A 24,724-nucleotide genomic window follows, 5' to 3' on the forward strand; every position below is an offset into this window, starting at 1 on the left:
TAAACGTCCGGTCAAAATGTAACTGGATATATATCCATCCATCCCTCCCTCCATCCATTTCCAGAATCGCTCTATCATCACGAGCGGCATAGCCGGCCAGGCTGGAGCCTATCCAGCTGACTTCGGGCAGTAAGCGCGATACACCCCTGAGCTGGTTGCCCACCAATCGAAGAGGACACATTGATAAACAATCATTCACACTCAGAATTAGAGATGCACCGATCCGACTTTTTCAGTCCCGATACCGATACCGATGCCGTGGCTTTGCGTATCGGTCGATACCCGATACCGATCCGATATTATGGTTGACTTAACAAGCTACATAACTCTACATGTGGAACAGAAAAGACCAAAGGCAATGCCATCAGGCAGACTACACAGTTCTTTGCTCTAAATTAGGGGTGTCCAAACTAACGGTCCAGTTTTTATTGGCCCGCAGCAAATTCTGAAAACATAATTGAATATGGCCCGCACAAGAAGCTTGAGCTCAGCTTCTCAGTTTCCACACTAGATGGAGCCCGCCACACAAAGCGTTTGACGTCCCATTAACACCCCCCCGGAAGAGAAGCGAACACGCAGCGTTTGACATCCGATTAGCCTCCCCCCCCCCCCCCCCATTCGGGAGAGAAGCGAACGCGCAGCCTTTGACGTCCCATTAGCAACCCGAAGAGAAGCGAACGCGCAGGGTTTGACGTCCGCTTAGCAACCCGGGGAAGAGAAGCGAACGTTCGCTCCATGTTTGCGTTTGTTTAGAAAACTCTCGTGGCATGCGGCACACGTGCTGCTGACGTATGACGTAGCCCGCGTCCCAATAGATTAAGGAAAGTATCGGCTCACAGATCGGCTGTATTTTCCGATACCCGATCCATCTATTTTGTTGATATCGGGGCCGATATCCGATCCAGATATCGGATCGGTGCATCTCTACTCAGAATCCATGCAACTAATGTGAGAAAACCCACTCGGGCACAGGGAGAAGATGCAAACTCCACACAGGAAGGCCTGAGCATGTGCACACATGTGGTGGACATTAGTACAATCAAGGTCGCATGCAAGAGATATCGTGTGTGCATTGTAGAAAACTTAGCAAATCTTTGCCATATTTAACTAACCAGACCCCTCTATCAACTATTTTTCAAAAAAAAAAAAAGCAGAAATAATGACAGTGCTCCTAAATGTTGGCAACATTTGTAATTCCTGCACGGTGGAAGAAAGAGGGCCAAGACGATATGTTTTGTCTAAATACATGATGGCTTGGCCCTCAGCAAGCATTCCAGTTTCTCATGAGGCCTCTTTTTGAAAGTTGTCCACCCTTCATCCAGAGTCTGTATTGGAGTTATACCTGTGATTTGACTGTTTCCATTGGAGACTATAACTGCATACTTTAATAGTCGATTACTGTGACAACCTGGGTTCTCTTGGTAACAACTAATTTGAATCCATCCATACATCAAGTACTTTTCTTTGCAATATAATAGCCCATTAATCAATCAATAATCAGGTAAGTTTCTGACGCTAAATCAAAAGTGCACCTTGGAGACTGACACATGGATAAAAAAATACTAGTGAAGCGTGCGTACCCCTGACAGCCGCACACACAAGCATTTTTGCAAAACAGATGAAGCCACCATCGCCCCGGAAATGCTGAAAGGGCAACTCTTTCCTCCGTAAGCAATTTCTTGCGCCCCGGTACTGTAATTATATTTCCCGCATCAGCCAACATCTCCCCGTCGGTGACCTCTGTAAATAACGCTAATAAAGCTCACCGGTGCACCTCCCAAAGAGCGTCCACTTGTCAGCCAGAGTGGCCTGGACGGTCATGGTGACAATGGGCCATTGAAGGGAAGAAGAGGGGACGTGGCCAGAGGGGCCTGGCGGCGTCTGTGTCTGCAGAGCCTCTGACAATGCTCGCCCCTGACAGCTTTGCATAATTCATCTTGTCGAGGTGCTCTCCTGCTCTCTCCTGGCTGTCAGTGGGTATATGGGGGGGAGGGGGTTAGAGGGGGGAGTCAGAGTAGCATTCCATCAGATGATACCTGTTTTTTTCCGTGTATTTTTGGAGTTTGACTGCAGCACATTGCTTCGACTTTGAATTTTGAATGCCGTCGCAACCAGATTGTCTTCTTGGTGGAGGCTCAACGCCTGAATCTATTTGACTCTTCCATCTTTGAGCGTGGCTCACTCACGCTTCCAGTAGATGGGGAATAGATGCAGGAGCATTGTAAAAAGGTGATGGGCTATCATATCAGGTGTAGGATATGTTCTATAAAATGAAAAACATCAAAACTGATTACCACCAACTTTGTAGAGCGGTGGTGCCTTGGCCCAGAGCCAAAATGTCCCGTGTCCAGTCCTGCTTTAGTGTTCCTGACGGAATTTAAAAAAATGATACTATAGACCAGGGGTCTTTCAAGATTATTATGAGGTTGATTATTTGAAAGGTGTGTTGGAGCAGGGAAAATTATAAAAGGCTGCATAGGGGCTCTCGTGTAACCGGGCTTGGACACATTTTGACTGGAATCATGACTGGAAGCACCAAAGTAATCAGTGGAATTTTCAATGAAAATGTCAGTGTTCCAGTCAATGTTGACAGTCACTATAGCGCCAATGTTTGTCTCATTGGAATCCCCGATCGAAGCGTCAATTGATTAGAGCCATTTATGAACTCTCATTGGAACAGCCAGTGAAGCCTTCAATGAAAAAAAAAACAATGGAATGTCCATAGAATGTTCTATTAAAGAACCATAATGGCACAAATATATATGACAGGTATGGACCATGAAAAAGGAAGTAGTCAACAAACTAATAAACATGCTTTGTGTGGGTTTTTTTTCGTATTTTTGTGAAATGTAAGACTTTGCCTTTAGCACATTGTCGTAAACTTTGGACACTGTGAGAACCAGATTGTCTTTACCTCTGTGGAGGCTCAGCGCCTGAATCCATTTGACTCTTCTGTTCTCATACTGCATCCAATTGTACATGTACAGTCCTTAGGCCACCATGTGTGTGAGCAATGCTCTAAAGGGTGTTTCTGAAAAAATGCATTTTTAAAGGCCTCCACAAATTAAACTCAACTCCTATATCATGACATAAAAATGTACAAAAGTATATTTTTTTTAATTTGATATAGTTTGGAAAGTAATAGGTAAAGGACAAGAAGGTAAAGGACAACCAGCCACTCTTGTTAGCTGATGTCAACATAAAACTACAACTATTGTTGTTTTTATAGTATCATAAATCTGAAGTTCAAACTTTTACTGCATCCTTAAAAAGTGACTATGCCGCATGAAAACAACTATTGATATTTCCTAAAAGAAAAAAACGTACTGGTGTTGTACTTTCCAAAAAAGAGAAACATTTTATTTTGCATGCTCCTAAAAGGAAGACACTCTATTGATAGTGCGCTTTGCTAAAAAGAAGATTAACTTTTGATTAGCATTTCCCTAAAGACAACTATTACAAATATTATCAATATTACACTTCCCTAAAAAAAGACAAACTTTTTCACCTCACATGAAATAGAAAAAAAACCCTGAAGGTTGTTTTGCTTTTGTTTCTTAAAGCCTATGGGCTAAGAGCGGCACTGTTACATGTTGCCATTATTTTGTTTTGGGTGGATTACTATCATCTTAAAATAACAGTGACAGCAGGGCAACGAAGGGGACACAAAGGAAACCGTATGAGGGCGGCAGGAGGAACAACAAAAGTTGACTGCATTTACAAAGCAATTCAATCGCAGTTAACCACACTCTTTTCCTCAGTGACCAATGATCTTACTCCGGGCGGGAAGATGATGAAATCCTGCTGCTAAATCTCTTGTTTTACTGCTGCGCCGAAGATAGACTGGGAATGCAAATCTTGGACACTCCAGATACTAGACACACTCACGCATGCACACACAGGCACACACACACACACAAATCACCATATCTCATCCTAACCAGTTTGATTGTTTCTTTTTTTCATACCCATGCGGACATCGCATAATATGCTTAAAGGGGATATTTGCAAACTCCCCAAATAACCCCTTGCCAGTGGCACATTGACTTGTGTTCATCCATGCAATCTTAAAGTATAAAAAAACAAACAAACACGACCACAGCCAAATTCATTTTTTGAGTGGAATTGTGCTGCACTGAAAGGGGAAAAAATTGTGTTTTGATAAATGTTCCTGCAGCAAAAAGTTGCTCTTTTCAGTCTGCCTTTATCGACTTCCAATTTTTTATACAGGTGACAGCCTGAATGCAGCCAGCAGGTTGTTATTCACTTATGAATAATTTGACTGCCATTTTATTTACCACCAAGGACCATCTTAAATATTCATCTTCTTTCTATCTTCATACAGTATCTATCTATCTATCTATCTATCTATCTATCTATCTATCTATCTATCTATCTATCTATCTATCTATCTATCTATCTATCTATCTATCTATCTATCTATCTATCTATCTATCTATCTCTCTCTCTCTCTCTCTCTCTCTCTCTCTCTCTCTCTCTCTCTCTCTCTCTCTCTCTCTCTCTCTCTCTCTCTCTCTCTCTCTCTCTCTCTCTCTCTCTCTCTCTCTCTCTCTCTCTCTCTCTCTCTCTCTCTCTCTCTCTCTCTCTCTCTCTCTCTATCTATCTATCTATCTATCTATCTGTCATGCACATGGCAGAATTTAATTATTTAATTAGATGCTTATTTCATTTCTTCTTAATCATCAATTCCTAACCATCAGAAAAACAGTCAGTGAAGCATTTGAAACATCTCTCAATGGAACTGCCAACGGAAGCGTCGAGAAAACTGCCAATAGAACTGTCAATGTAAATCTTGGTGAAAGTAATTTGAATCAAAACTGTCATTGACTCAATCAATCAATGGCACTGTAAGTGTTTTGAATGGAATTGTTGATGGAATTATCAACAGAATGACCAATGCAACAATTGATGCATCTGTCAATGGAATCATCAGTAAAACTGTCAATTGAACAGCAAACGGAACCGCCGTTGGAACCATCGATGGACTCATCAGTGGAACCGTCAATAGAACTGTCATAGGAAGCATTGATTTAACTCTTAATGGAAGTGTGATAATGCCATCCTCACCTGTGTTGTTGGTCATCCACCAGTGGTGGTCCTAAATAACTTTTAGACCGACAAAGAACTTTTTCCCGTATCAATCTTGACGGAGGTTGGCACTCTTCTGGACATATACATGGCAAGAAAGATGAGCGCATTTCACTCTTGGTCCGAAAACTATTTATTGACTACATGAACACTTTGTTCCTTTCTCTATGCCAGCAACACACAGTATAGTGACGGAATAAAACGTAGATAGCAATCAAACACTGTACCAAATTTTTATGACATATACTGGTGGTGTGCCATATTTTTTTCCAATGTAAAATACAATCACTGTGTTGTTTTCATTAAACAAAATGTTTAGGTCATTTCAATGGGGAATATTGAAATTTCTATTAAGTTCCAAATGCTCACTCAAGCGTCAGCCTTATTTGAGGGTCAAATGTTGTTACTGCAAACACATTTGAAATGCAGCCGGCATCACGCCAAGCTTGCCTAAGAATGCATTCTCATGCAGAGGGACGCTCACAAAGCGCTGACGCCGGGTGCAATTCGATTGCACCAGGCACAGACAGCCCCACAAACCGGGAGGGCGCACGGTGGCAAAGTGGGGCGGCGGCCGTGGGTGGGGTTCGGAGGGGGTGGGGGAGTACAAGGTGGAGCGTGCTTCCAGCACAATGGCAAGGGGAGAGAACTAGAGGGGGGTGGAGCGGGTGAATGCTGCAATGGCGGTGCAACAATCATTACAGAAACCAGTAAATAAAACATAATTTGAAGACATTTCTTCTTCTACTTTATACAGAATATTATATCGGCTTTGTTTTATCTTAAGGCATCCTAAAAAAATTACATCAAGTAACTGCAGGATTTTATTCATTGCTTGTCAGCGTTTTAAGGAGAATGTAGGTCACCGCCGCGGATTGCCGTCGGCATACCAAGAGACTGCGGGCCTTATTAAAGAAACATCAATCTGAAAATTTAGTAATGTCGACGCCGGCTTTTTGGGCATCCTTCGTAAGCTCAGCCTCGGAATGAACACACACTTTTCCCCCCAGTGTTTCCATCACACAAGCACACCGGCAGTGCGGTGGACAAGCGTTAAAGATGACGCCTCACTCCCCACTGGGCTGTCCGGAGACCACAAAAGAACAGACTGGAGATTCCTGGCAGGTCCACACAGAAAACTACAAAGTTCGATGTGCCTTTGAGCGGTACAAGAGACCTGACGTTCCGATCTTTACAGTCACTTAAGGCCATGTTCACATCAACGCACACTTTTTTTAAACCCGAGCACCAGGCAGCTAAAAGGTCCTTATTTTAATGATTTGGCTTTTGGGGGTCCTCAACACACCTGAAAACTCATCATTTCTTTTCAAGTGCATGCATCTTATACGTAACAGGAAGTTGGACATTCTGATTCAAAGCCGTCAGTCATCCAGGGGTGAATTCCAGAATTCAAACTCAATTTAGGGATTTCTTTTTTTCTGGTATACTGTATGGATGGATGAGGCCTAATTCTGAATATATTCTTTGCCTACACCGTCTGATAGATGGAGCATGGCATCATGTTTGAAGATAATTTTGAGGATTTTCAGCAGGTAAAAAAATACTGGTTTTATCTATTAACAGGAAATTGGGTGGACATAACGAAATTCGGTGTCTTTCATAACCAGAAGACATCTTGGGCAAATGCCAAGGCTTGTACTTTGAAAACACATCTATTAAGAAATGACCCCAAAAGCTTGTTTGCTCTTTTCCCTCATTCATTGTTGTTGCACCATTTCAGGGAAATGGCTTTCTTCTGGCTTGTAATTAACTGAAATAATAGTCTAACCATTGGGAGTAATTATACACTTTGGAATTTTTCTTTTAAAGAGGAGATTTTTGTTTTGGTGTATGTTGGTAGTTTTTTTATGCGAAGGTTTGGGGGGGAAATCATTGTAAAATCACCCAGCAGAATGTGTACCCCCATCTTTAGTTAAAGATGGCTTGCAATAACATAATGGTGACAAAAGCAAGAACAGAGGGCACAATACACACGGCGTATGTTCCCCTTCCCATCTTTGCCACACTCACTCTTGACCCAGAAAATCCAGCAGAGCACGGCAAACCATAAACATTAATCGACTGGTTAGAGGCCCACGTCGTCCTACGGCTAATCGCAAAACTGTCCACTCCATCATAAACAATTGTCTGTATGTGTGTGTGTATGTGTGTGTGTGTGTGCGTGCGTGCGTGCGTGCGTGCGTGCGTGCGTGCGTGCGTGTGTGTGTGTGTGTGTGTGCGTGTGTTTGCGTGTGTTCTTTTTAATAGCAACTGCCCACTCACTCATACAAAACATAAATGCAACACAATCATGTAGAACGCACGAGGTTGTGCAGCCAGCGTGCGGCGGCCACTGTGGTCGTTGCCTGGGCGACCCAACTTCCCCCGCTCCGATGAAAACGCGGAGACATATAATAACGCTTGCGCTCTAATTTAGAAGCCTGATAGTCTTGGGCTTAATATTGCCAGTTTTTCATTGATTATATTATGAATAGTGTTGAGTTATTTGGGACAAGAGTGTTTGACAAACAGCAGGCATGGCATTGTATGCTATTTACCTACCTTTGGACTGAATACCATGAATTCAATCCTCTTCAGTTTACATTCATATATCGCATTTTCATGATTGTTCATTAAATGTTGTCCGCGGGTCGTGGCGCATCGGCAGAGTCAGTGATTTAAGTAGAAAAAAATAAGTGCCTGTACTGTTCTTATTAGACTGTTGCCAGGAAAATTGGCCGATGGGTGAAAGCAGATCATTAAGTAAATTAAATAATACATAATACATAAATAAATCATAACATTCAGCTCAAGAATATCTCTGGTTTTAAAGCCATAGGTAGAATTGGGGGTGTTTCGCTCTTTTTAAAGGCGTTAAGGATCAGTTCATTACATGGGTGAGAAGGAAAAAACACAGCTCCGCGCTCTTAACAAAATATCGAAAACATCAAAATCAAAAACATACTAGAAAAGCAGACTTGTCAAGTTGATTGACGTACAGTACATAGATTGCCATTAATCAAAGGAACGGAAGAGCTACACATGTTCACATTTGACAAATATCAACAACGCCTTATGACGTTTGTTTTCATTTTTTGCTTTACTTGTGTTTTAATATATTTTCAAATACACAAACAAACAACATTTTAAAATATTGAAATGTAATTTAGAAATAATTTGCCCCATGAATTCTAGTATACCGCAAAATATTATCAGTTGTTGCATATCTGTCGCGTATACTGCAGTTGGACAAATTCTTCAGGCTCTAAATGACCCTCTGTCATTTCAGGCATGACTCCTGAAACTTTTTTTATTCGTCTACTCATTACAGACATGTCAATAGGATTTCCTGTTGATTTGTGAAATGTTTCAAAAATTTATTGAAAAAGCTTGAGTTGTTAGAATTTTGTGTTTTAGTGTGAATCATCAAATTTTGCAGTCAGGTTCTGCCTGTTTCCAATGATCAAAATGCAAATGTTTTAAAATTTAGCAGCATCCGCCTATAATGGTCGTAGTTTGGATTGCCGTGCAATCAGATGATAGTCAAGAAAATAAAGATCTCCTTTTTCAAGTTCCTTCTTTGAACGATTTTTGGAAATCACCCTGAAATCTCTCAACCAAAATGTCAGTCTTTTTGTACGTTTTCATGCACGGTTCCTTGTGGCTTTATTGCAGTTTACTCATGATGGCCTATCAAAGGTCATGCTATATATCTGTTGTGAATTATCCAGTTTGTTTATCTTTCCCATAATCCTAAATGTGCCACAATTTATTTTCCTATTTCAATTATTCATCAGGGCCTCTGTGCGTCATTGTGGGAGGAAATGTACCGCGTTGATGAGCCAACCGCTAACACTAGCCACGTGGTCTGAGTGTTAACAGTAGCGGATTAACGTGGCCACAATTATGCCGGGTAAATATGTCTCAGATGCCGCAGTGCATTTGACCAGTTTGTCAGGTGGCGTTAACCTTGGTGCATTTGATACTTCTACTTGTCTGCTATCTCAAATTCATATAAAAAGGTCACGCCACTGACCCCATCACGTCCATCGACTTTACGCCATACTCGTTTTTACGAGGGTGAGACTGCTTGATTAGCTAATAACAATATGGTATCTGGCCCCTGAGGGCTGTCTTGAGTGCGTCCCACAGGGGCTGTTGTCATCCCACACAATACTTCTGTATGAACTATGATTTCTTTTAATATCCTTTCAAATTTGTGGTGTACACAGCATATTGGACTACAGTGACTACACGTGTCAGTTATTCACTCGAAAATTGACTTAATCAGTCGGAAATCTGGGTCTGTTTCGTCAAACAAAAAACTATTACACAGGTGACTCGAGATACAAGTTTAGTCCAATTTGTGACCACAAAAAATTCAAAACACTTAAATACGTGCATATTAAAAGAAATGGAAATGCCACTTATTCTTTCCAACCGTTTTGTTCTACACTGGCTGCACTGAATAATATTGTACTTTGTAAAAATCTATAATAATGATGTAATTAGTAGATTGCAAAGAATTAAAACAGTGTTTGCCACTTTTTTTTTTTTTTTAATTCAATGGGCATTGTGTTGCTCATTTTAGTTTGTGCACCTTAGCCACTTGGGGCATAAATGGGGCACAGGGGTTGGGAATCATCGTATCCAAGGGACATATTTTTAGAGTTATTGAAGGAAATACCATATTTATCTGACAAATAGAAAGAGGCTTAGGTTCTGACTAAATTGTTGAAGCGGCATTCAGTTGTCATGCTGCACGCAAATGAAAAGTGCTACCAACAGAAGGGAAGTCAGCCCACAATGGTTTTAAATACATGTTAGAAACAAACCTTTCATTAAGATCTTTTAAACATTTTTGAAACAATTTTATAACATTGTCTTTTAGTAATTCTACAACCATACTTTTATTTCTTCACTTTACTTCACTTTAGATATTTGTTAATCTATTTAAATGTTGTCAATGCAATTTCTAGTAATTTTGGTAAGATACATTTTATTTGTCTTCTTTGCTTTGGAATATCATTTGTTGTGTTTGTAAATGGCCTGTTAATTTTAATCTCTAAATTGTGCGTGCGTGTGTGTGCGTGCGTGTGCGTGTGCATGCGTGCGTGCGTGGACAATTGCATCTACGTCTTTTGACTAATAGACTTAGTCAGAAGACAGGCTTTTTTTATGTAGGCGACTAATTGGGTCACTGGATCTAATTAGAGGGACACATTTGTGGACAAACAATAATTATCTAACAAATGAACCCCCCCAATAGATACCACCCTTACAACTAATTACACTTACTTTTTTCCATATTTCCACAAAAAAGTTTACCTAATAAATCTTCATTTTGTGTGACACTTTTAAATGTCACTCAGTGTCTATGGAGTAATTGAATTGCTTTATTATTCTGTTGTTAGAAGGATCGTTAAAAAATACTACATCTGGGAAATATGTCATTTCATTACATATTCAACGCTGACAAACATGGATGTGGGACATTTCATTGAGTATTTCAAAAACAAGCTCAACCTTTACTCGATGGTTATCAAATGTCTACTAACATGGTCATGACGCTTTACAGCTCACCATAAAATACTAAATTCTAATAACTTAAACATTAAGTTTGGTAAGTATATCTATCATGAGTATGCCCACAAAAAGTCTAAAAAACTTACATGAAAAAACGAAAAACTTTTTCATAGGATGAAAAGTCTAGTTCATAGAGTTTTGGAATTTGGCTGCTAATGTTACACGTCTTTGGGCATTCTGGCGGGCTGAGGGTATTTTCTATCACACACTCATGGTACCCCTGACAATTTGGTGACAGGGAGTAGACTAGACTTTATACTCGGTGAAAACAGGTCTAAGTCATGGTGGTGTAACAATTTTGGTGGATTTGATCCAAGCGCAGGCAGACAGATTCTGCGCTTGGCTGATACGTGTGTTAGGTGTTATTGGATTTTAGTCTTACTTATGACATCAGCATGTATCAAAACTGCTGAATAAATGTAGAAATAAATTCATTGTGTTCAATCTCACAATGGCCCAAACACCATTGTGACCTGTGTCAGTCAACAAAAACAGAGAAGTAAAACCACCCATGCGCACTGTACACTTTGAGTGCACTTTGGGCGAGATTTGAGCTGGGCAAGAACAAAGGGCCCGTGAAGTCTTCCATCTTGGCTCACATCAGACAATATTCAGGGATCCGTCATGCATAAATTCAACTTATTATTTAAACTTGATTTATTTTCCAGCTAATTTTGTGAATCATCTACCCATCCAAATTACGTCAAATGTAGCTGAGATTTCCAAAATAGACAGATGCAAATAAATAACCTGTATAGGTGCCAGATAAAATAATATTCTGCCAAAGCAGTGGTCCCCGAGTAATTTCTTTGTTATAATGGTGGTCCAATCAGTTTCACTTAGCAACATTAAACTTAGTAGGCATGTCTAAGAGAAGAAGAGACACTTTCAGCATTCATCTACATTTGTTTAACGGCATTCCACATTTGTGCCATACTAAGACTGTCAAAAACGATCTGAGTCCTACCAGGCCAACATCGGAGCTGATAGTAACACAAGCAGCATGGCAAATGTTCCAAATGTTCAATATGAGCCAATAAGTGTCATCCCGACGGCTCGCAAAGCAAGACGGACGGCTATCTTGGCGAGATCGGAGACATTTTCCACGCCGCGGGCAAAAGAATGCCAATATCCATCACGTTTAAACAATCAGCACAGAAGCTCGCCCAACCGTAATCAAGGTAAATGACGGTGGCGTGATCCTCCCGCAGGGGGGGTTAACAAGCCCTTCATCTCACCAAGACGAGAGTAAAAATTCTTCTTTTTTTTGGGACTCGGAAAAAAAATGAAGCTGCTGTGACCTCCGCTGCAGGGCCACTTTGCGACGAAGGCTATAAATCAATGGGGCCCATAACAGACGCACTTCTCCAACAAAATCGGATCAAGCGCTCGCGTAGTGAAGCACTTAAAGGACTTCGTCGATGCTTCATGCTGGAGACTCAATAAAAGGCAAAAGAAAAGAGGGGGTGGGAAATGTCCAGACTTGACTTTGCGGCGGTCACAATTGCATCTGGAATCGCTGCACTTGTACTCAAATGAGATCAAAGTACTAAAGAGCAGCCATTTTCCTTGGCGGAGGCCTAAGAGTAAGCGAGCAAAGCCAATGTGTTGCATGTGGTCCTGGTAACACTCTGCCTTTGATGCTCTACATATTAATAAAATGAAATTTCCTCTCTTTTTTTCCATTGCAAATCTTGAGAGTCGAAGCAATATGGGCCTCTAACACTGTGGCCATCTTGAAATCTTTATTAACTGTACAGGTGACGTCACATCATCAACTGTCAAAAGAATGCAACATGAGATTTTGGTTATACAAATGCATTATGAAAAAAATCACTGTCAATATTTGTCCTTCATGGCTTCTTTTAATTGTATTGTAGTCATGTATTATATAAAATTCACTTTTTAATGTTTCGTCTATAAATCGTTACGTCTTTAATTTGTCAATACAGTAACAGTGGAGGTAAGAAAAATGTGTGTTTGGTAAAGGGTCAATGCGCCACATACACACAATTTGGCTTATTACACTAGTGAAAATGCTTTGCCTTTACTCTCACTTTTTTTAGGCAGCTCTGCACTCACAAGCATGCTTTTCTGAAATTGTGCTATAATGCTTAACCCTTGTGGTATATAAAAGGACGGTACAGACATTGTGTTACCACACCACGGAACTGTTTTAAAAATGGTAGAAGTATATCAAAGATGAAACCATTAGCTGAAATGGTAAGTGTTAATTCATGTCACATTATTGCCTCGCCCAGGTCAATATTCAGCAATTTTAACTGTTATCCAAGTGTAAAAACAAGGTCAATAGTAAAGACTATAAAACAGGCGACGTGATGGCAACATTTGTTTATAAAATGACACCCAATGACATGAACAACACTACCACCACCTGCTGTTAACCAGATGAAGAATTGTCTTTTTATCACAGTGGCTTTTATCATTATAATATTACACAATTTGTGAAAATAAATCTCACAAGTCACGCGCAACCAATTCACTCATACAATACAAAAATAAAGCTAATAACATTTTCTCAAACTTCTAATTATACTCGAATAATGATTCAATTCAAATGGGTGAGCAAAAATTGCACCTAAATAAGGTTTGAAAACAACCTCTTTTAAAAGACTAAATGCAAATGTCTTGTACATACTAAAGGTTTAATACATTTGAACTATACTTTAATAATCTACTCTACGGGACTGAGAAAAAAAACATTTTAATCACACAGTTTGAACATTTAATTCAGTGTTTCTTTGTGCATCACCAGAGGAAGCCTGTGGACTTAACACGCTCTCAATCACTGCTCTTGACAATTCCAAAAAATAATGATCATTTGCATTGTATTATGATTGCTGCGTTATTATGTCCTTGTGTATTACGTGAAGACATTCTGAGATATTACTGAGTGGAAAACCACATGCCAACAAAACCCAGGCATTGGCAGGAGTGGATTTACCCGATTGTTCGGTCTTGGCGGTAGTCCAAAGTGTACAGTAGCATCAAAAGCAAAGGTTTCATAGGAACATTTTTATGTGCGCGCACACACACACACACACACACACACACACAAAGATGCAAACACACAGACTTTACAACTGGAAACCATAAAATAAGCATGATGGCGAACCGGTGAAAATTTCAATATTATTATGGGCAAAAACTTGTCAAGCATCTGAATGACAACTAACTGACAGATAATAATGATAATAATATGCATATACAGATTAAATGAAATTATATTTTTTTATTTTTAAGAATGGTAAAAGTGCAAATGGGAAAAATTTAAATAAAAAGTTGATTAAAAGTAACTGATTTGTAATAAAAACCTATCAATAAAAAGTAAAAATATGAAAAACAAGAAATATATCTAAATAATTATAAAGACAATTTAAAAAAAGTAAGAATTACTTGTTAAAAATCTTTACAAAGTAAATTATTAATTACACAAATAAATGAATGTATTAATATACAGTTTAATAATCAGTTGATTAAAAAAGTTTAATAGCTAATTTATAGTTGAGAGTAATTTCATTAGCTATATAAATTAATAAATAATTGACACGTGGGGGCAATCAATTTAATTTTGATAAGTCTAATAATGATTAAAAGGGGAACGAAAAAAGTTAGTAAAGCAAGTATTTATTCTAACAAACTTAATGCCCTTATTGGAATTATTTCTATGCTAAATATTAGTGGGAAAGGCACGTCTACGTGACGTCACAGGTAATTTTATTTTTGTCCACGCTTTCAAAATGCGTACACTTCTCGTACGTGTTTAAAGCAAGTATTTATTCTAGTCGCTCTCTCAAAGAAATTCAATTTACAGCGTGATATTGACCCCACCGCTCTGAGCAGATTTACTAAATCGCAGAAGACAATTAAACACAACTGACCTGGCCTATGCGTGAGGCTTGCGTGCAAGCCAACTTCCAAACTTAGAATACGTGCACGACGGAGGCAGCGGCGTCCTCGCAAGCGGACAAGTTCACCCACGGAGCTCCAATCGCGAAGGTCCTGCACGGCAAGCGAGTACACGCGTGGAGATCGTAGAATCTGCAACGCTAAAATCTTCAGGGTTAGTCCCCACAAAAGACGCGTGCGCTGATGGAGGAGTATCCTGGTTGCGGAGGTCCGGAAAGGATGGAGGAGAAGGTCCGTCTCGCCTAGCCGCTTCCTCCGGGAGCTGACGTGCACTCGCCAGCTGATCAAGTGCGCATCCTGCCGCTCGTCAATGCTTAGCCAATCCGCGACCAGAGAGGAAAGAGAGATGGAGGAGGAGGATCCGAGTCTGATGATGACGACGAAGATGATGTTGTGCATGGTGCTGGTGTTAGTTGCGTGGTGCGACCTCCTTGCAGGTTTACAACTGCGTTTACTTGAATATTAAGTGGCTTTCCAGCTTGGAAAAGAAAGCAAGTCGACTAAGTTAAATGTTCCACAAATGAAAAGTTCATAGTTCTTTTCACCCAAGGTGTTGTGTTCGTCCAATTCCTATTTATTTTGAGAACTTCTTCAACATGCTCTCAACTCGACTTACTCGTGTACTATCTGTTCCAGTTTTCTCCACTCCCGTTCTCGACCTGTATTGTCCTCCTCGTGGCAGGACCAAGACACCATACACGAGTATCCAGGTGCCGCTATCGCCCTACAATCTCAAATACAAGAGAAAGTTGCTTTTTCTTTAATGAGTTGGAACAAAAACACGATTGTGATCCAGAATGTGCAAACACAAACAATCTGCTGTAGGTGCCAGACTAAGGTAGGAAACAAAGGATGTACAAAGGAAGTGCAAAACATTTAAAGTAACATTATATTTGCCTTAACTTATAGTGAATGTATTATATCTTAACCTGTTTGTCCAAAGAACCAGAAAATGTCAATGATTTGGAACAAATAAGTGCAAAGGTTAAGGTGCAAAGCCCAAATAAATTACTAAAACAACAACATAAAACAATCTCATTAAGAGTAATTCATGGTTCAACGCTATTGAGCGCACTGCAACGTCTCCTAAAATTCCTGAATGCTCTCATAGGATGATACCTTATCGTTGCCGTTTGACAAGTAAGGGCAAGTGGGGCTGCTTATCGTGCGGCTAAATTTACATCGACGAAAGTGTCATTGCACTTTGTTCGGTATATATTAGGGATGCACCGAAATAAAAATTCTTGGCCGAAACCGAAAACCAAAAATGAGGAAACCAAGGCCGAAAACCGAAACACCGAAAGAAATGATTATGTCAGTTTTTAGAACCACAGCATTTATGGATTTATCTATATTTTATATTATATTATATTATATTATATTATATTATATTATATTATATTATATTATATTATATTATATTATATTATATTATATTATATTATATTATATTATATTATATTATATTATATTATATTATATTATATTATATTATATTATGATTATCTTTATAATATTAATATTATTATATTATATTATTTATATTTATTTATATATTTATATTTTATTTATATAGCATTCATTTTCAGCATTGCATGTTTTGCAAATCGCTATCCGTGGGTCTTTCTCTGAGATAGTGAAATCAGTCCACACCGCAGACATGCTGGCTCTTATCCCGTTTGCCCGCGTGCTGGCTGCGCTGTTTGCTCACGTCATCACAAGTTTCAGCCGTGTTGTTTCGGTGATTTAGGTCTTTCGGCCAAAAACCGAAAATGCACTTTTGGGTCATTTTCGGCCGAAAGTTTTCGGTGGCCAAATTTTCGGTGCATCCCTAGTATATATATATATATATATATATATATATATATATATATATATATATATATATATACGTATATATTATAGAAACTCAAACTATGAAAACCTATTATATATATTATATTATATTATATTATATTATATTATATTATATTATATTATATTATATTATATTATATTATATTATATTATATTATATTATATTATATTATATTATATTATATTATATTATATTATATTATATTATGATTATCTTTATAATATTAATATTATTATATTATATTATTTATATTTATTTATATATTTATATTTTATTTATATAGCATTCATTTTCAGCATTGCATGTTTTGCAAATCGCTATCCGTGGGTCTTTCTCTGAGATAGTGAAATCAGTCCACACCGCAGACATGCTGGCTCTTATCCCGTTTGCCCGCGTGCTGGCTGCGCTGTTTGCTCACGTCATCACAAGTTTCAGCCGTGTTGTTTCGGTGATTTAGGTCTTTCGGCCAAAAACCGAAAATGCACTTTTGGGTCATTTTCGGCCGAAAGTTTTCGGTGGCCAAATTTTCGGTGCATCCCTAGTATATATATATATATATATATATATATATATATACGTATATATTATAGAAACTCAAACTATGAAAACCTAGCTTGCTTTGTGCAAGGAGTCATTCATGAAGGGTGTGGCCTTGAAGGGAGAGGGATTAGTGAATTGAGGCTGCACACATTAATGAAATTAACCTGATAAAAAACATCCCTTGCAATCATATGGAAGAGACCTGTGCAAAATATGAGCAGTGTTAGAGTTGAGGTGGTTTAAGAAAATGTACTAAATGTGCTCAAGAATATAAAGGAATTCTTGTGACCTCATTTTTCTTTGGGTTTTTTCTCGCGGGTGTTGCGTAGGCATGCAACTTGCCATGCATATGTTTGGCTGCGTGATAATTGGCCAACTTTCACATCTTCGGTTTGTCACCCGTTCTTCTCTGACAACGCATGCAAAAAAATACTAATTAAATAAATAAAGATGCAGCGTGATCTAAGGTGTTAATGAAACCATTAGAGGAAGGCTAAAGATAAAGACAATGAGCATCTTTCACAGGCAGACAGGGAAAGTCTGTTTGGCAATAACAAGCAAACGCACAACAAATGTCTAATAAGACAACAAAGAAATGTGAGCATATATTAGAACTATGGCTGAAGATTTTATCGTGGGGCTTTCGAGTGCTGAGGGCAGTCTGATCTGATGTTCTGCACTCGAGGAAACCTAATCCGCATCAAGCACACTGACCTCCTGCAGGCGCACTTGCCACTTGAAGCAAAAATCACATTTGCTTTGAATTAATGTCCAAATGGAACGCTGATATATCGGACGGGCTGTGCGGGGCAGCGTTAAGATCATGTGTTGTAGTGGCGATGGGCCAACAGTGTCCAGGAACTGAATGAGGCAACAAATGCACATAAGATAGTTATAAATCAAGTAAAATAGTCATAAAGATCAAGGAATGCTGCACTAAATCTTGAAATAATAATAATAAAAATATCAATAAAAGACGATAAATACATGAATAAATAAATGTTATAAAGATCAAGGAATGTTGCACGAAATCTTCAAATACAATCATAGAAAAATATCAATAAAAGATTATGAATAAATGATTGAAAATATATAAATTACAGTAAATATCTTTTAAAATCAAACAAAATCAGTGGGGGGAATGAAATAAGATAATACTGAATACAAAGTAAAATAAAGTTTAAAAAAAAACTAATTAAATAATGAACGCCAAATAAAATTGGCATTGAATAAAAACAATTTTAAAAATCAATGATGCAGGAAAAAATTGCAAAGTCGTGAATAAAAGTCAACTCAAACAACTAATGTACCTCTGTGTTTAATTTAAAAGAGCAGACCAGGCTAATTTGAACAAGGATGCAGAGGTAATCAGATAGCGACATATTGATTAAAACACCCGTACATTATTCACTTAGGCTTTCACACCATCACCAAACCAGACCCCGGCTTCTGTTGATAAACACGTTAATGCTGTCATTGCTGAACTTTTGGCTGGAATGGATTCCATTGACCAACATTTTGTCAGTCAGGAAATATAGCCAACAGATCTCATGGGTCACCGGCCTAACCAGAGAAGTCCAAACCCCAGCAACTTTTTCCAGCTTTTCTAGGGGCATCCTAAGACATTCTCAGCCCTGCCAGGATAGTCTCTTCAAGCACCTCCCATTGGGAGGAGGCCTCAGATTCCTGAGCCACTCTTGATACAGAACAGCAGCGACTTGAGTCTTTCCCACTCCTGCGTGACTGAGCTTCTCTCTTGCGTGACTGAGCTTCTCTCTAAAGGAGAGAATGGACATCATGTGGAGGAAACTCATTTAGGCCGCTTGTATAGGTGAAGATAGGAACGTCGGGCGACAGGTATACTAAGAGCTTTTCATTTCATATCAGCTCCATCTTCACATATCAGCTCCATCTTCACCACAATGGCCTGATCCAGTCTGCTACATCGCAGATGCTGAAAACTCAAATGTCTCTACTTTTTCAGATTTCTATGTACATGTCAACGTGCTGAAAACTTGGCGTGTATGTGACGTAACTCCCCCACGACCGAGTCCCTCATCGTGCAATGCTTTACATTTGAAGATGTAAATCCTTTCCCTTTCGTTGGTGTTCATCATGCAAACTCAGTAACGAGCACAAAGGTTCAACAATATTGCAATAGCACCGCAGGGTTCTGGTCGGGAGGAGGGAGCACATTCCTGCCGATCATGCCCAGGTCTCACTGTCAGAAGAACGAGGGGGTCCCCAATGGGCGCAGTCTCCATTACCCCCTCCTATGACTTAAAAAAGGATGGGTATTCTGGACTGCCGTTTGACACAAACAACAGTCAGGCACCATAAACCCACTCGAAGGCGGAGTGGTGGAGGTTACACCCTCATTCGCTGTGATAGACCCACAACTGCGCGGTGCTTATCTCAGAGATGGAGGCAAACAAACGAGCGCCGCGCCGCCTTGTCAGATGGACGTCACATGAAAACATTTAGAGGCCATGTTCATTCATTTCAAAAGTAACAGGCTGCTAATCCCCCTAGAAAGACTGTTTTGCCTTTTCACATGTGCGGCAAAGAATAGCAGCGGCAGATCACAGACCTTGCAGCTTCTGTTCCGAGGGCCCCTGCACCTCGACGGGAGGCCCCAACGCCACCGCCTCCCCTCCCCTCACTTTTGTTTAATCCCATTCTTGAATTTAGTCCACGTCGGACCACATGCGGCGATGAAGTTATCAGCGAGGACACAAGAGGCGCAACGGCCGCCTTTCGGCGCTTTGAGTTTGCTCATTGTAGCCGGAGCACATCAAATAAAAACGGCCTGCGTCAAAATGTATTATCTGCATGAAAGGCGAGTGAGCGGCTCGCAATCAATCTTTGTCCTTCGCTGAGCTGTCAAGGACATACACAAGGAGGGCAAATGAAAGAAGATCGACCTTGTCGCCACCCTATTTTAGGTTTTCTATTCGTTCATTGGGAATTTTGGACCTTTGCAGAGCAACTGCTTGAACGGTAAAAGTTAGTTACCAGGCAACATATTCACATTTTCACTGTGACTATGCAAAAGGGTTAGCTTAAGGTTAACAGGAAAAAAAAGTTTCTCCCCAACCTCCATTTTTTTAATTTATTTTTTTACTTTAAAAGAGAGCAACTTGGGCAAGAATTCAGTAGCAATTCCAAATGTAGCGCAAGACAATGTGGTATAAATACCGTTTTTTTCCATGTATAATGCGCCCCCATGTATAATACGCACCCTAAAAATGGCATGTTGATGCTGGAAAAAAGCCTGTACCAATGTATAATATGCACCCAAATTTTGACTCCTACTTAAGTCCGTAAACGTAAAATTATTTCAGAAAAAAGATCATCTTTGGGAACAACCGGATGTTTTTCTGCCGGTCAGTATCACTGTGCATGCGCTAGCAAACTCAATAGCGAAGAAATGTTTCGGATTTGTGTAGGGTACATTGTGACAACAAACGAGCAGGTGATCTAGCAAGCGTCTGATACGAGAGCATTGTGTTCGTATGGAGCGTGTTTGAAGTGAACAGCAGAGAAGAAAGCGCATCTGTAATGGCGGCCTCCGTATCATATCCGGATAAAAAAAAAAAAAATGTTTTTTGTTTTTTGTACCCATGTATAATGCGCACCCCAGATTTTAGGACAATAAATTTGTTAAATTTTGCGCATTATACATGGAAAAAACGGTACAAAGAAAAATCATGTAAAATGATAGAACCAAAGTGGATAAATAATAAAAAATAAATTAATTAAACTATGAAAAGGAGTGCAACGTAAAAATTAAAAAAATAAATGCACAAATAAAACAATGCGAAAAAAAAAAACATCAAGTAAATTAAGTTATGTTCTGTTCGTAGCCCGCAATAAAACTCGAGATAAACATTTCGTATTCGGTCTGAACATAGCATTAGAGAAACTTGAATACCTCACACAGAAAACCGGTTGACAGCTCGAGACCATAGGCGAGGGTGGGGAAGTAGGTCGACCGGTAAATTGACGCCCTCAACGTCAAGGCTGAATTTGAAAATTCTGTCCATAAAGAATATGAACTGACTCAATGAGTCCAACCCTCACTGGAAATGAATCCAATTTACAGGGCCAAACTCGGACACCAGTTGTACCGTCGACGTGGTCAAATGCCTTCTCCAAGTCCACAAAACACATGTAGACTAGTTGGGCAAACTCCCTTGCATCCATGAAGTTGATGGCGTAGAGGTGGTCCACTGTACCAATATGTTTTTTTTCTTTTTTTTCAATTTTTTTTATTTTTATTTGAATAATCCTTTTGGATTATGATGTGGATATTTAGATCTGTATCAGATACAACTGCCATTTGGACATTCAGGTCTGGCTCATCCAACCTACACTGTACATTATCAAAAGGCCACAAACATCACAAAACAGACGGCGTGAAAAGCAAGGATAGACAGAGGAGCAGAAAACAGCCAGTGGCAAAAACAAAATGTGGTTATTTCAAGCACTTAGACCTACATTAGGGGTCATATTTACTGCCATGAACACAGTGGCACAGATTTTGTGTTTTGATCGCATGCATGTAACTTTATGGATGCTGTAAATAACTACATAAACAATCACAAAAAAATCCCATGTTAACCATAGACTGCAGAGTCTACTGCTGTGGCACCAAGAGCTAAAGGCACAGCTCATTTTTGTTTGTACTGTATATTGTTATGTTTTTTTTCTTTTTTTTTTGTCTTATTGAAATATAAAATCTCAGGCTACTTATGTGGTGGCACACATCTAAGCCTGAGAAGGTTTCATAAAAGAGGCCACGTTACAAAATTATGCACTTGCAAGCATGAATTTGTCCCTCAGGGGGTCAGCCAGCACGTTGGACGTGTTGGCAGCTGGAATCTCCGGCGAGGAAAAGGCAGCTTTTTTTTCTCCCTCTCGAGAGAGTCAGTGGCCAGGCCAATACGCAATATGCAACACAAAAAGAAAAAAGGTGCCATTTTGTGGAGCAATCACCGAGACACAGAATCACAATATATCCCGGGAAGTGGACTTCAATTTCCGGCTGGTAATCAGGGCTCTGTAGGACGTCTTTTCTTGAAGACAAAAAAGGCGCAGAAGTACATGAGAGGTTTTTGCCTAATCCGCACTCACTGCGGGGCACCAACAGCTGGGGAATATTGCTTGAGCCCTATTGATTTTTTTTAAACATGCATGCACTTGGAAAAGAAGGACACATTTACACAAGCTGATATTGTGATGTAGCATATTGTTTTCTCTTATTATACAGAACGGACACTCAAGCAACTAATATCCATATTATAGCCACAATCAAGATTGTTGTTCCTTAGCGACCTGGGGCAGAGGTCTAAGCTGCACCATAAGGCAGATAAAAAAAAGTCAGCAAAGTCAGCAAAGACACATACTAAACAAACACATACAAACAAACAAATACATTTGATGTTCATACAAACGAAGAAAATAATATTGTGGAAGCACCACTTGTTGGGAGACAGAACTCAAAGGGCTCTAAGATCTATTTTAAGACAAACATCTATTGATGAAACAAATGTAAAACAAAAGAGAAAAGGAAAACTCGGTCTCCTGTACTGTATCGAAAAGTTATTCCGAAAAAAGAGAAGAGGGGCCACTCCAGTCAAGTTGCGACTGTGGAGTATACTAATGCATCTTACAGAACAAGGACACACCATACATCCTAACCTAGGATAACCAAAGTCTCCTACCCTAAAGCACAGATGGCATATTTGTTTTCCTCATTTCCAAGCTTGTGTCCTCAAATGTTTGCCGGATATGTATCCGGCTCATAATGGTTGACTGGGGGGGTGCGGTGTCTACAGCCGAGAAGAGACGACGACATCAGATACACAAATGCATACAGTAAGCAGCCTGAAGCTCTTCTCAGTCACATGTCACGTAATCCAATAAAGGTTAGATTAAAAGAAGAGTGTTTCCTGGCTTTGGCGCGAGAAACAGGATTTAATGGAGGCCAAAGAAAAGTACATTTAAGTTTGAGCGTGTCGCGTTTAAAAGACAGGCAGGCGGACAATGGGCGGTGCACTCGGCTGTATTACAGCAGCACTGTAAAGGCTGCCGACGTTCTGTGTAAGGGGATTGGACAGAAGTGCTCTTTTCATGTGGAAATGAGCATTGTCAAAAAAGAGAACAAAACCGCATTGAGCCCCACCCACACCTTCACACGGACGGAAAACAGCAACCTGGTGCTGGACGACAAGCGCGACAATGTGCATTATGTTTATTTCAGGACTCGTAGCCATGAGGAAGAAGGAATGTCACTTGGAAACTACTGCATCCTCAGAAACCTGGCATTAATTGATACTATTTAGTACCTGGTGTTATCCAAATGCTACCTGGCAACAGCACTCCTTGCTATTATTCTCTGGCACTTCTGGCACTGCCTGGCACGATTACCTGGTACTCCTGGTATGATATATTACCTCATACTATTTTGTGCTACTACTGGCATTACCTGGTTCTATTCCTTCATACTCTTGGTATAACTATGCATAATCTAGTACTATTACCTAGTGCAGTTACTCCTGTATTAACGGTTCTATTAGCCAGTACTACCTGGTACTAGTACTTCTTCTATTAGCCGGTATCATTCCCCTGATGTTTCTGATGTTATCAGGCAAACCTTGCAAATCAATCTGACTGTCAATCCAAAGTCAGCCCGTAGCAATCATGCAGCGTTGCTGTAATGCTGGCTAAGTGGCTCCATTATGTGCTCCCTTGCCGCTTATTGCACTCAGCGGCAGCAATAACGTTGATTCCAAGAGGGCTCGGTTAAAAGTGGGCAACTTTTGTTTCTTTTGGCGTGTGCTCAAAGAAGACGAGGCGAGCGTGTTCATCACGGGCTGAGCGAATGCTACTATACTCGCCGGGTGCTGGCTAATGAAGAGATATGTCCTCCATTAGGCCGCCCCGCACTCGGGATGCAGCGATTAGAGGAGCCTCTAGAGGGGCTTCTCCTATCACAGCCCCTCCATCATTGAGTTCAGCAAATCTTAATATCCAGCATCGTTTTCATAAATTGAATCCTAATGAGGGCGGTTGACACGGCCGTGATTTATGCTCTCCGATGGCTTAAGCAATTTCGGCCGCTGCTCTGCAAATCATGAATGTCAAGGGTTTAATCACACTCCCAATGTCTCACAGCCTTTATTGTGCGTTATGATAACTAACAAAAGTTAGCCGGCGTGCTAATAAGCTCCCCCAAGGGTTAGCAGCAATATTCCGATGAAGCGCTCTCCTCGGAACACCGCCACAAATTACCTTGCCGTCGCAGTGAGTTCTTTCAGGACGCATTTAGCCAGCAGCGGCGATGTTGATGATGTTGTGTGCGTAAGGTGCATCCCATTGTATCCCGCACCGTAATTTGACTCATTGATTTTTAATTTCTCCCACATCGGAGCTCCATGGCCACTAATTCTTCTGCCGATGTTTTATGGAGAAGTGAATGGCTCTTCTATTAAGCCAAATATGTCTTCCTGCATTCTTTGGAAGAACTTAATTGCTTTTGTATAATACCTGCAACAAGGACAGAGGTAGAAGACGTGCAAATGCGCTTTAAATGTTGCGTTTCCGCTCTACTTTAGTCATACAGTAAACTGTAGGGATTATTGTTCTATGACCAATATCTGCTCCATGAATTTATTTCCACTCAAGAGTTTCTCTTGA

General features: G+C 39.9%; 1 protein-coding gene across 1 annotated transcript in view; it reads right to left on the bottom strand.

Moving 5' to 3' along the window:
* si:dkey-237h12.3 (teneurin-3) overlaps positions 1-15,312 on the bottom strand; it is a 191,712-nt gene extending 176,400 nt beyond the window's left edge. Inside the window, exon 1 of the mRNA XM_061275285.1 lies at positions 14,598-15,312. The gene's annotated coding sequence lies outside the window, so the exon portion shown is untranslated. The remainder of the gene's footprint in view (positions 1-14,597) is intronic.
* Positions 15,313-24,724: the final 9,412 nt, after the last annotated feature.

The sequence above is a fragment of the Syngnathus typhle genome, linkage group LG1, assembly GCF_033458585.1.
Source record: "Syngnathus typhle isolate RoL2023-S1 ecotype Sweden linkage group LG1, RoL_Styp_1.0, whole genome shotgun sequence".
NCBI lineage: Eukaryota > Metazoa > Chordata > Actinopteri > Syngnathiformes > Syngnathidae > Syngnathus > Syngnathus typhle.